General features: G+C 19.1%; 1 pseudogene, besides 1 other annotated feature; it reads right to left on the bottom strand.

Moving 5' to 3' along the window:
- Window positions 1-3,370: 3,370 nt before the first annotated feature.
- On the bottom strand, window positions 3,371-5,899 carry PmUG01_03012100 (annotated as a pseudogene).
- Window positions 3,371-5,899: a sequence feature (STP1 protein, pseudogene).
- Window positions 5,900-12,192: the final 6,293 nt, after the last annotated feature.

Below are 12,192 nucleotides of genomic sequence, written 5' to 3'. Positions count from 1 at the left end.
CTTAGCTTCTTTAGATACATTTTTTGTAATTGAAAATTTTTGTTAAGACAGTGCTTGAAGATGAAGTTCACGTTCAGTTACCTCTTCTGTTATAATTTATACATCATTTTTTTTTTTGAGATTTATATTTAGATAAACCTTTAGTTGTATTTTTGGATTAATTAATATTATTTTACGGATAATTTATTATAAAATTATATAATTATAGAATTGATATATCAAAATTTGCGTTGCAAAATTTATTACATTGCTGAAACTTTAATTATCATTTTATAAAAAATCAATATATATGCATTAATCATAAATTGATATAGGTAATATGTTTATTATTACCACTTTTTAGTTGATTTAATGAAAATTTTCTTTTCCCATTATATGTAGTAAAAAAGTTATGCATATTTATCTAATAAATTGTCCACATATATATAATATGTTTGGATTTTTCATAATAAATATTGGATATCCCAAATATGTTAATATTGAGTAATAACATTAATAGTGGTTATATAATTAACATTAGCGTATTTTTATATTTTATGCATCTCTTTTTAAAAACATATAAAATTTTATAAAATAATTATTCTTTTATTTTCTATTTATTATGTCATTAAAGGACCAATTTAATGAACTAAATTAAGCATATATTTATAGATACTATTTATGTATTCTTTTATTGAAAATTTCAGAAGAGTAAATTATTATATATATGTATCTATCTGTAGAAGTCTAAAATATCGTTAGGGGTATTGAAAAAAAACTTACAATTTCTACATTCATATAATCATGGAAAATGCGTTTTTATATATATTTCCTATTTTTTTTATGTTTCTAAAAATATATTAAAGGTTAGCGCCATTTTAAATGTGTATAAAAATATATGTAATTTTTATTGGAAATTAGTAATTCCTTCAATTAAGTAGTGCTAACTTTTTACATAAAATGAATTCAAAAAAAAAAACTTCGTAATTATGGAAAATTTATAAATATTTAATATTTTTTTATGTGTTAGATAATTATGATTAAGACGTATTTAAAGGGCTATTCTCTTCTAATGTTTACAGTATATAATTAAATATATATAATACATAAGATTCAAAATACAATTGTCATGAGAGTAATTACGATAATTAAATTTCATTTATTAAATTCGATTTACAATAGGTTTAAAGGGCAATTACAGTATCATATTAATATATGTTTTATTTATCACATTTACATACACTTCAAAAGTTTTTTGTAATTAATGAAATAATGTATACATGTATTTTTTTTATTATTGTAAAATATATTTAGGAAACGGAGGAAATGAGACTGGTATATATGGAAAATTCTGCATGGAATGTATGAAATAATGCTAATAAACATATTAACAAATATTTTTTCTTTTTTCTTTTTTAAATGTTAAACGCTATAATATTTTATAAAATTATATTCTTTTCTGTTAACAATGTACATACGTTTTTGATATTTTTTTGTATATGGTCATGAATATTTGTAAGAAATAGTAAGTTATATTAGTATAATTTTAATTTATTAAAGTAACTTAAGTATCAGATTATTAATTTTGAGTACCATAATAGTTCAGCAATAAATTAAAAGATATATGTGATTATTATTTTATTAGTATATTTATGTAATTGTAGATTTAATTAAATTTTAAGAAAATTACATGAATATCTATTGCGAAATAAAATGGTATCGAAAAAGGATAACTATTCCAACTATTGAAATAATTAAACAAATACATTATACAACATAATTAAACTAAACTTAAAACATTTTATATAAGAACTAGAATGTACTTTATTTATTTCCTTTTATTATTATATTAAACCTATATATATATATATATATATATACATATATTTAATTAAAAAAAAAAAAAAATTAATGATAAATTCTATAATTTTAGAAACAATTTATTTAAAAAATATAAATATGAAATAAAATAAGAAAAATTGATATAACATTATTTTGATTCTCAATTTTTAAAATTTAAACATATTTAATATAGTGTATTGGAGAAAATTGATGAAGTAAATAATATATATGAAAAAAAATTTCCATTCTTCTCGTATTTACCTTTACGAATAATTGAAATAATGTTTATATAAATATATATTTATAAATATTTAATTATGCTTATTAAAATTATTTCATTTTTTATAATTAATTTAACAGGAATGATCATATTTTCTAAATACTACAAAAATATTTTTATTATTCATATTAGTATTATTTATATATATGAAATACAACATGAGATATATATACAACATAATGAAGATAGAAGCGTAGAATATATATGAATTTTTTTTTTATTTCTTTTCAGTTATTGTATGTATATAATATAAGGCATATAATATACTTCCATTGATTAAATTTATTAAATGTAAGAATGATAAAATAATATATTATATATATGTCATTCCCATGATACTTATGAATAAAGAAATAATTATATTCATTCGTTTCATTACATATTTTGTTAGAAACGAAATCAGTAAATTTTATATTAAAATGTAAATAGTGAAAATGATCATTAATCTTAACGGGTAACTTTGTACCTTAATATAAAAGGCAAAAAAATTATCAAAGAATATAATAATTTTTTTTTCATTGGTACATGAAAAATAATAAAACATAAGAAAAATTAATACATATTAAGGAAAAAAATAATATATTCTGATAAAACTATATAATTTTAATAATAAATTACAATAAGAGCGTTTAGACAAATTAATTATTTATTAAAAATAAAAAAAAAATTGACAAATAATTATATACATATTAATTAATTCTTATGTGATATGCTAATAAACTTCGTTTAACATAACTTTTATTGGAACATGGTTTCCTATTAAATATTATATATTAATATAGTATATGTATAAGAATATAACACAAATTTTAAAAATATAAGTTATAAAAACAACATATGTTATAATTTCATTAAAAATATTATTTATTGAGGAATCAAATGATATTATCTCGTAAAATTTAGTCAATTCATGTAATTATAATTAAAACAAAAAGATTAATTTTTTTTTGTATACATTAACATCTTCCTTTTTTCACTGAATCAAGGGTTAATATAAAATTTTTAAAGATATTCCTATAGAAATAAAAAAAAAATTGTATAGATTCCGAATATTTTTTAAATACATGAATTTCATTTTTTATATTTGACTTCTGCTTTTTTCTTTTATATTACTCATTACTTTATATATTTTTTTTTCCCATATCAATATCACAAAATTTAAGAAATATTTTTTATTGACGTCTGTTTTCAGTTATATATCGTTAGAATATAATTTGCGGGTATTCCTATGAATTTATAAAACGAATTATTCTTCTATTTCTCAGGATTGTCTACTTTCCCATTATTAACTACAGAATTTTCATATCTATCAACTTCTCATACCTAATCTTTTATTTCGCTTTTGAAATTGTCTTCCAATATATAATCATTGATTTCTTTATTATTATTTTCCAAAACTTCATTGTTTGTTTCAATACAATTTTCTATCTTCTGAGTTTTTTTATAAGAATTTTCTTCTGTTTTCCGCTTATTTATGGAACTATTCAAGCATAACTCCCTATTTCTTATATATCCTTTTTTTTTGAATTTTTTTAATGCTGTTATAAATACGAGCAAGCACAGTATTGCTAGTGTTTTTTTTTTTTTTACATATATATATAATTCTTTATAATGTTCTTTGTTATCTAACTTTTCTATATTTGTTAGTGATATATTATTTTTAGATTCTTCAATTTCATATTCATATAACACATTCTGAAATTCCTGTGTTAATTCATTGAAACAGTCTTGTTCAATACTCTTTTTTATAATAATACCCCTTTTTTACATCCATTATCTCCATATATCTTTTACGCATTCTTAAAACAGGACGTTTTTATTTTCATTTGAAAAGCTATTTTTTAATTCTTCAATTTTTTTTGTGTAAGCTTATTCTTTTTTTCAGTCCTTTTTCAAATTATTGAACTAATTCTTTTTTTTTTTTCAAAGTGATTTCTATGTTTTTTTCCCCATTTATTCCATAAAATTGTTTGTTTTTCTATATCACTGATACCTTTAATATTTCCCATTATTCTTCATTTGTTGAATTAGGAAAGGTTCTATATGTCTTTTTTGCAAACTCTTCTAGTCATATTTTTAAAAATTCTCCTTCGTTCAATTTATACTATTCTTTACTGAATTCGTCGATTACTTTCATGTGTACTTCTGTAGTAGTTTTAGACATGTGTTTTTTTTGCTTTGAGAAGTTTATATATTTTTTTATGTGATGTTTACGTATTTTTTTTTTATTATTTCTTCGTTATTATATATTGGGTGTTCTAAATAATAATGTGTTAAAAACTTTTTATTTTGTAAAAATGTGAAGGTACTAGTACTCTCAGTAATTTTATTTGTTTTCTTTATATCTTTTGTTTTTTTTCAAAAATTCTTATTAATACGTACTGTATTAATAAAAAGAAAAAAAGGAGTTATGAAAAAAATTATTACAATCATAAAAAGTTTGTTATATTTTTAACACTTGTATTTTATTTTACCTTAGTAAAAAGGTTAAAAATTACAATAATTAGAGAGATGATTAAAAGAGGTATACAAATGATACAAGTAATTTTTTTGAAACATGTAACTACATTTTAAATATATATGTTATTTAATATGTTTATTTAAAATGTAGAATAACGTGTGGAATTACTTGTACCTGAAATTTTAGTAGATGTAAAAGAAGCAAAAGTACTTGTGTCATCATCTATTCCCTCAGGAATTAAAGAAGCGGTTTTATGATTGTTCTATGCTCTTGAGACTTCAGGATTTTTTCTAGATGAAGTATTATTAGATGATATTTCTAATTTTTTAGTTCTAGAACCAGTAAAAAGTTCTGATGTTTTTTTTTGTGTTGAATTTATATATTCAAATTGATTATTTTCAATTTTTGTAATTTTAGTTTCAAGTCTCTGCGGTGCTGTACGTTGAAATTCAGTCGAAGTTGAAGATTACTCATAGAATTGATCATGATTTACAGATTTAGATAAAAATACATCTGTATGGGAACTTTTAGTTGATTCTGAAATTTTTTCATCTGCATCAGGTTCGGACTCACGATGTTTAATAGGGTTCGATTTTATGCATATAGGTTCCCTTATAAATGTTTGAGGAATACGTATATTGCAATTTGTATTTGTTGGAAATAAGATTTTTGGATCTTTGTTTTTGTAATTTTTATTTAATGAAGCTTCTATGCTCATCAAAATGTTTCTTAATACCTTCAAAAGACGCTTTATATTCCTTACATTTACTTATGGAATAACTTGCATTGGAACTATACAAATTATCAACTCCTAATTGATAGGTCTTTAGATCATCCAATATATTTTTTTTATTCAAAAATATATTAAGCATCATGTATTAATTGTAAAAGTTTTTTATAATCTTTTTTTAGAATCATAGGATATCTGCCATATTGCGTAATCCTATTAATGTGACCTTGGAAATAATTCTTAAGTATTGGTTCCCAATTTTTTGGATTAGTAGCAAGTTTTGGGAGATCATCACTTGCTTTAATAAGATAATCAGCCAATGCTAAGCATTTAATCCTAAAATGTGTTTTATTTTTTTCTATCTCCAAAGAAGCAGTATCAGATGGAATATAATTCTGAATTTTTTTAAATTGTAGTTTGATAATGTATTTTCTTATATCAAAACTTCACTGTAGTATTAGATTCAAAATAATTTTTACTAATAATTTAAGAATTAATTCTTAGGTTAATTTTAGCAAAATATTTTTTGTCATAAATAAATAATATATGCATAAATACAGGTGTATTAAAGAACAATGAATAATACGGTGGAATTAAAATTTCCCATGGTGACATTGTATTATTGCTGTAGGAAATTGTAAATAACCATCTGAAAGAATAATGATATTTTATATATTTTTATTTATCCGTATAATACTATTTATAGTAATATATATTAATTTAAAGATATTACAAAATTATGATCTGCATAAAAACTTATACGATAGATAATAAAAAATTAAGGGCACCAATATTTTTTATTATGTGGTTATTTTTTTTTTACCATGTATAAATACATCATAGCTGAAGGAATATTCCAATGATATTTTTAATTAAATCACAGTTAGATATATATTTTTATATAAAATAACATTACCTTTATAAAGAAAAAGTTAAATAGGCAACCATAACTAGTTACTTAATAGCGACATTAATAAGAAAAATTATTTTATAAAATTAATAATAATATATATATTATGTCTTTTCTTTTTTTTAATACAGACACATACATGTATAAATATTATTATATCTATTAATTTAAATAACGCTTTTTAAATTTATGTATTTCACAAAATAAATATTCTATGAATCAGATCGTTATTAGAACTGATAGAAAGTTTCTTTTTTATTGTGTTATTTTGTTATATATTTTTGATATAAAATATTATAGTGCTATAATTATATTGTTAATAATTTTTTATATTTTCTATTCTGTACATAGGAGTTAGAATTAAAATATTTAAATTATACTAAATTGTTGCTATGGATATGGAAGCTATTGCCATTAAAACGCAGATATAACACATAACATTAAATATGTCAATTACCTAAAAATTAATTTTTTAAGGAATACATTATATCATTGAATAATTTTAAAAATAATATATTATAATTATAAATACATATATATATATTCTTCTGTATCGCCGTATTTTCACCTTCAGATTTATACGGTTTATATTAAATTAAATTTTAAATAGTGGTATATTTTTATATGTTCATAAAAAAAACGTTAAGATACACTTACAAAATAGAAATTATTATTAGTGTGTTTTGATTGAAACTTTAATGAGACTATGAAATTATATGAAAAAAAAAAAAAAAAAAAAAATGCTGTTGGAATAAAAAAAATATGTATTAGTATATATTTTGAATAATACATAGTGAATTAAATAATATAAAAAAAAAAAAATAATTGGATCTATTTGATTAATTTATTTTAGTATTTCATAAAAATATTCACATAATTAGATTAAAAAGTTATTATTAATTTTTTATTTTTTAACGAATTTCATAGCTGAAAGAAAATAAATATCTAACACTATTATTAAATGTTATTTACCAAGTCTTATAAATATATTTCACACATTAATTTATGATACTTTTTATGATATAAATTGGTAAAAGAAAGTACAAAACTATTTATAAGTATTACGAAGAACTTATGTTATTCAGCTAAATTTTAACTATATTATTTCTGATTTTAATACTCCATTAGAAAAATATACATGGGAAATTTATAATGGTCAGGAAAATAAAAAGAAAAAATACAAATATTAACTCATATTAAATTTTTGAAAATATTAACTTTACATAAAAAAGGTAATTATTATAATTATGTTTAATTAGTCCATTATATTAATGAAATACTAATTTTGTATTTTTTAATTTCTGAATTTAGCATTATACAATTTTTTCGTTTTTTGTTCTAAACTTTCATTTTTTTTGAATGGTTTATATGCAACCCCATTTCTTTTAAATACGTTATACATAATAATATTTTATAAAGGAATATATATAAAAATAATTTATTATTTTTTAAGATATTATATATTGAAATTTTTTTATTTGAATATATTACGTATATTTATGGTAAAAATAATATATAATGAAATTATAGTAACATGTTAGTATTTGAAAATATAAAGTAAAAAATAATTTTCTGTAATATCTGAATGAATACGCGAAGAACTGTGTAGTAACCGTTTTCAAGTTTATATATAAGAATATTTATCTTTTCCTTTTTTTTCATGATTTTATAAATATATGAAAATATTTTTTTTTGTTGAAGTGTTTTTCATTATTTAGTTATAACATATATGATTAAGGTTACTGTATGATAGTGACGTTTATGCAACATAATTAATTAAATATAATTCTATATTGATAATAGTTCATATAAATTATTGAATATTCCTTTAGAATAATATGTATATAATATTTATTTATTTAAAATATATCTAACATCAAAATAGATATGTTCCATGTATATATTATTCAAGTCAAATACTTGAATAGAGTTGCAATATGTCTAAGTTGAATATTATGGAACTGAAATATACGTAAAAGTAATACTATTTAACATAATTTAGTTAGTTAAAATAATATATTATTATTTTTTCATTTTTTTATTATGCATAAATACACAATTCAGTAAATTTTGTATATTTATATATAAAAGGAACTTTAGTATTTAAATTCGTTGATCATTTTATTTCATACTAAATCTCACAATTATCAATATATTATAATAGTCCAAGAAATTTTAAAAACAATATATATGAAAAATGCAGTAAATAAATATATTTTATGCCAAGAATCTTTTCGTTTTACGTGTGTTCTTTTAGTTATACTGATAATTATACAGTCACATAATATTATACAGGTAAATTTGTCTTTATAAATGATTTCACCAATAGTGAATGCATTATTTTCATTCATACTATCTTAGTGTAAAATATATGATATTGTTGTTAATATTTAATCAATGTCGTTTAAGTCTATTGGATTACACATTTTCGTTGTTTTTATAATCTGCTTGTTATCCATTTATGTGGTTATGTCACTGATATATCAAATTTAGTGTTTCATGTTTTATTACATTTCTCCTGATTTAATTGTAATAGTAAAAAATATATTATTTATGCTTAATCACATACTAACTCGTGACATATTATTACTATTGCGAATTTTTATTTAATTTAATGATAAATATGTTTAACCATTTATTCTACTGTTAACGCTTTTATTATTCAATTAATAACTTGTTCTTTTTTTTACATTTGCATTTATAAAAATTATAAGGATGGATTTCTTATAAAAGTTATTATGTATCCTAACTACGTTCATGTTGAATTACAATATGGATATTGGTTATCTAATTAATATAAATTCTTTTTTGTATATATTACTACTTAGTAACTTATAAATTTGCTTAAAATATTTGTCTTTAATTTATTATTATTTTTATTTCAACTTTTGTAGTTATTTCCCACAGGTCTTTTTACGTGAAATTTTTATGGTTCTCTTAGAATCCTATACATTTGTATCCTATTACTTTTGTAATATTATTATTAAAAAATATTATTCTAATTATTTTTTTTTGGTATCTTTTAACATACAGTTGAATTACCTTAATCACGACCTTATTTTATAAGAACCAATATATCTATTGTTGAACACTTATAAATGATTCATTTGGTAAAGAATTATATGTTATATAGTACATACTGTAACCAGAATATATTTAATCACCTACAGAAGCAAAAACAAATATTTAGTGAGTTTACCTATCTAGATATTTCAACGTTTATTATATATTTTTTTTTTAGAATTCAACAGAAAATTCCGTTTGGTGTACACTGGCATTAAAAAATATTGCGTACTTCAACATATAACAATTACCCAATATTAATCTTTTATCGTAATATATTTTAGGGATTAAAGAAGAACAAGCACATTTTTATGGGGAATAATTAATGGTCGGAGAATAGAACAAGGAAAATGTTGATATATGTTAATATAATTATTGTTAATAAAGGGATAAACCCAAGTACAATAACATCAAAAATTACTTCTTCTTATGAATGTGATCACTTGAGAAAACCTTTTAGTGGAAATGGAATGCTTTGAGGTTGAGTATATTCATGTAGATTATTAGAAAATTTTATTAATTATACAGCTTTTTACTTAGTATTATAATTTTTAAAAATACCATATTCGTTTTTAAAATTTTTGCATTTTAGTAATAAGAATATAGCCATTTTGTTCAATACATATATTTTTATGGGTATTATATAATCATATATATTATTCAAAATAAAAACATAGACTATATATAAAACAAAATATAGAAACTTTTTAGAAATAGAAAAACAAATATTTTTATTAAAAATATAAAAAGGATAAATATTTAAAGTAATTACTCTCTGTAAAAAAGAAAAAGCACATATTTCTCTAGGTAAATTATAATTGAAACCATACAAAGAGAATATTATAATCCATAAGAATTGAGAATTTAAGTGAATATTTCATTTTTTTTTTGTATATAATGTAATTTATAGCTAGTATATATAAGAAAATAATATTTTAAGTTTCATAATTCAATTTTAATTTATATAAATCTTGTTTTATTTGTATATATTAAATAATAATAATAATTTATTTATTAAATATAAGAAAATGATATAACGTGAAAATAAAGTAAATATTATTGATATATATATACATGTAATATGTGAACGTAAATCATTTATCGTATATATATAAAGAGAAAATTAAATGTTTTATTAAAAAATTGAACTATTTGTATATATGATGTCTAAATTTTAAAAGAAAATTATAATTTAGATATATGTAAATATATATTTTATAAAAAAGATGTCTCAAAGAAAATATTTAGAAACAATGAGTAGTGTTAAAATCGCAAAAGCTTACATATAAGTAAATGCTTATCATAATTTTTTTATACAGTTCAATTATTTTTCAAAATTTAAATTAAAGATATATATAAATTAGTAATATTTTCAAAATAGATTGATATATATTATATATAAAAATATTAATTGAGAACAAAAAATAGCATGTTAAAATTCTGAGAAAAAAAAAAAAAAAGTTAAAGATAATTTTCTTTAATGTAAAGATAGCAACGAAAATAATTTAAATGAGAATAATTATGATAATGTTAATTTTCGTAATTTTTTTTTTTTTTTTGCTTATAATTTAAGAATAATATTTTAAATTTGTCTTTTCTTGTTTTTTTTTATTTTTTAATTATTTATTTGGAATAAAAATATTTTTTAAAGAAAATAATAATGTAAAGTTTTATTTAAAATTATTGCAATAATTTTTTATGCATGTAATATTTTTATGATTGCCTTTCCCACATATACAACACACAAGTAGCATAAATATTATGGCATAATATATTTTTGCTGTTAAAAAATAATTTTCACTAAAATATAAATGATTCTTATATTTATGGTGATTTATTATGCTGGAATTTTAAAGTTTGTTCCTAAGATTATGCATTAGAGAAAGAACTAAAAAAAAAAAAAAATATATTAAAATAATGATAAAATAAAGTAACATGTACATTTAAATTTCATTAATAGAAAAATTACTAAATCATTTATTTTAGTAAATATTATTGTAATTATTTCTTATGTTAATATACATATTTATGCCTGTATATTATTATCATTTGTAAATTTATTTTATTTGAATTATTTTTAAATTAAATCACCATCTTGTAATATTTTATATGCTAATTGTACTTTTAGTGTTTTTTTTTTTTTTTACTATAATAATATTTTTCCATATATATATAATTAATTAAAAAAAAGGAAAAGAAAAAAATGAAATAAATGAATACATAATCTTTTAATATAGAAATAAGGGCATAAAAAAAAAGTTAAAAATTAGAATTTTTCAAAATGATGATAATATAATAAAAAATGATTTAGTTGCTTTTAAAAAGTATATTTTCATATATATAGTGTCCTATAAATTAGGACTTTTTAAGGATGTATTATATCATAAAGAATTCATGATTTGTAAAAAATTTAACAGAAAGTACTGTTCATTATTTTTAATTTTAAAATTATTATTATTATTAATGTTATACTGCTATATAATACATGATATTTTATTAGCAATAACCTGTTTTAACAAAATATGCTGGTTGTAAAACTAAAATTATTAATAGGAAAAAATCATAATAATTATTCCCTTTTAACGTATATAAGAATTAATTATATATGTATATGTCTTTCATTTTATATATTGAAAATAAATTTGATATTTAAAGAATATTATGAAATTGTATGTATATATTTTTTTATTTTATTCAGAAATAATTAAAAGAAAAAATTGTTCAATTACTACAATATGTTATACAATTATATTATACATTTGAATTATTTGTGAATCAATTAAAATTTATTCTAGTTAATGTGTGTTTTTTTTTATGTAAAATTAATAAAAAAATTAAATATTACATATTTAAAATTATTTTTCTTCTAAGGTATTGTAAAATGTTCTACAGTTCTATACGCATTATTATATTTTTTAATAAAATAA

The sequence above is a fragment of the Plasmodium malariae genome (genome assembly GCF_900090045.1).
Source record: "Plasmodium malariae genome assembly, chromosome: 3".
Taxonomy (NCBI): Eukaryota; Apicomplexa; class Aconoidasida; order Haemosporida; family Plasmodiidae; genus Plasmodium; species Plasmodium malariae.
Note: the sequence above shows the minus strand (reverse complement) of the source record. Positions and strands in the feature narration are given on the sequence as shown.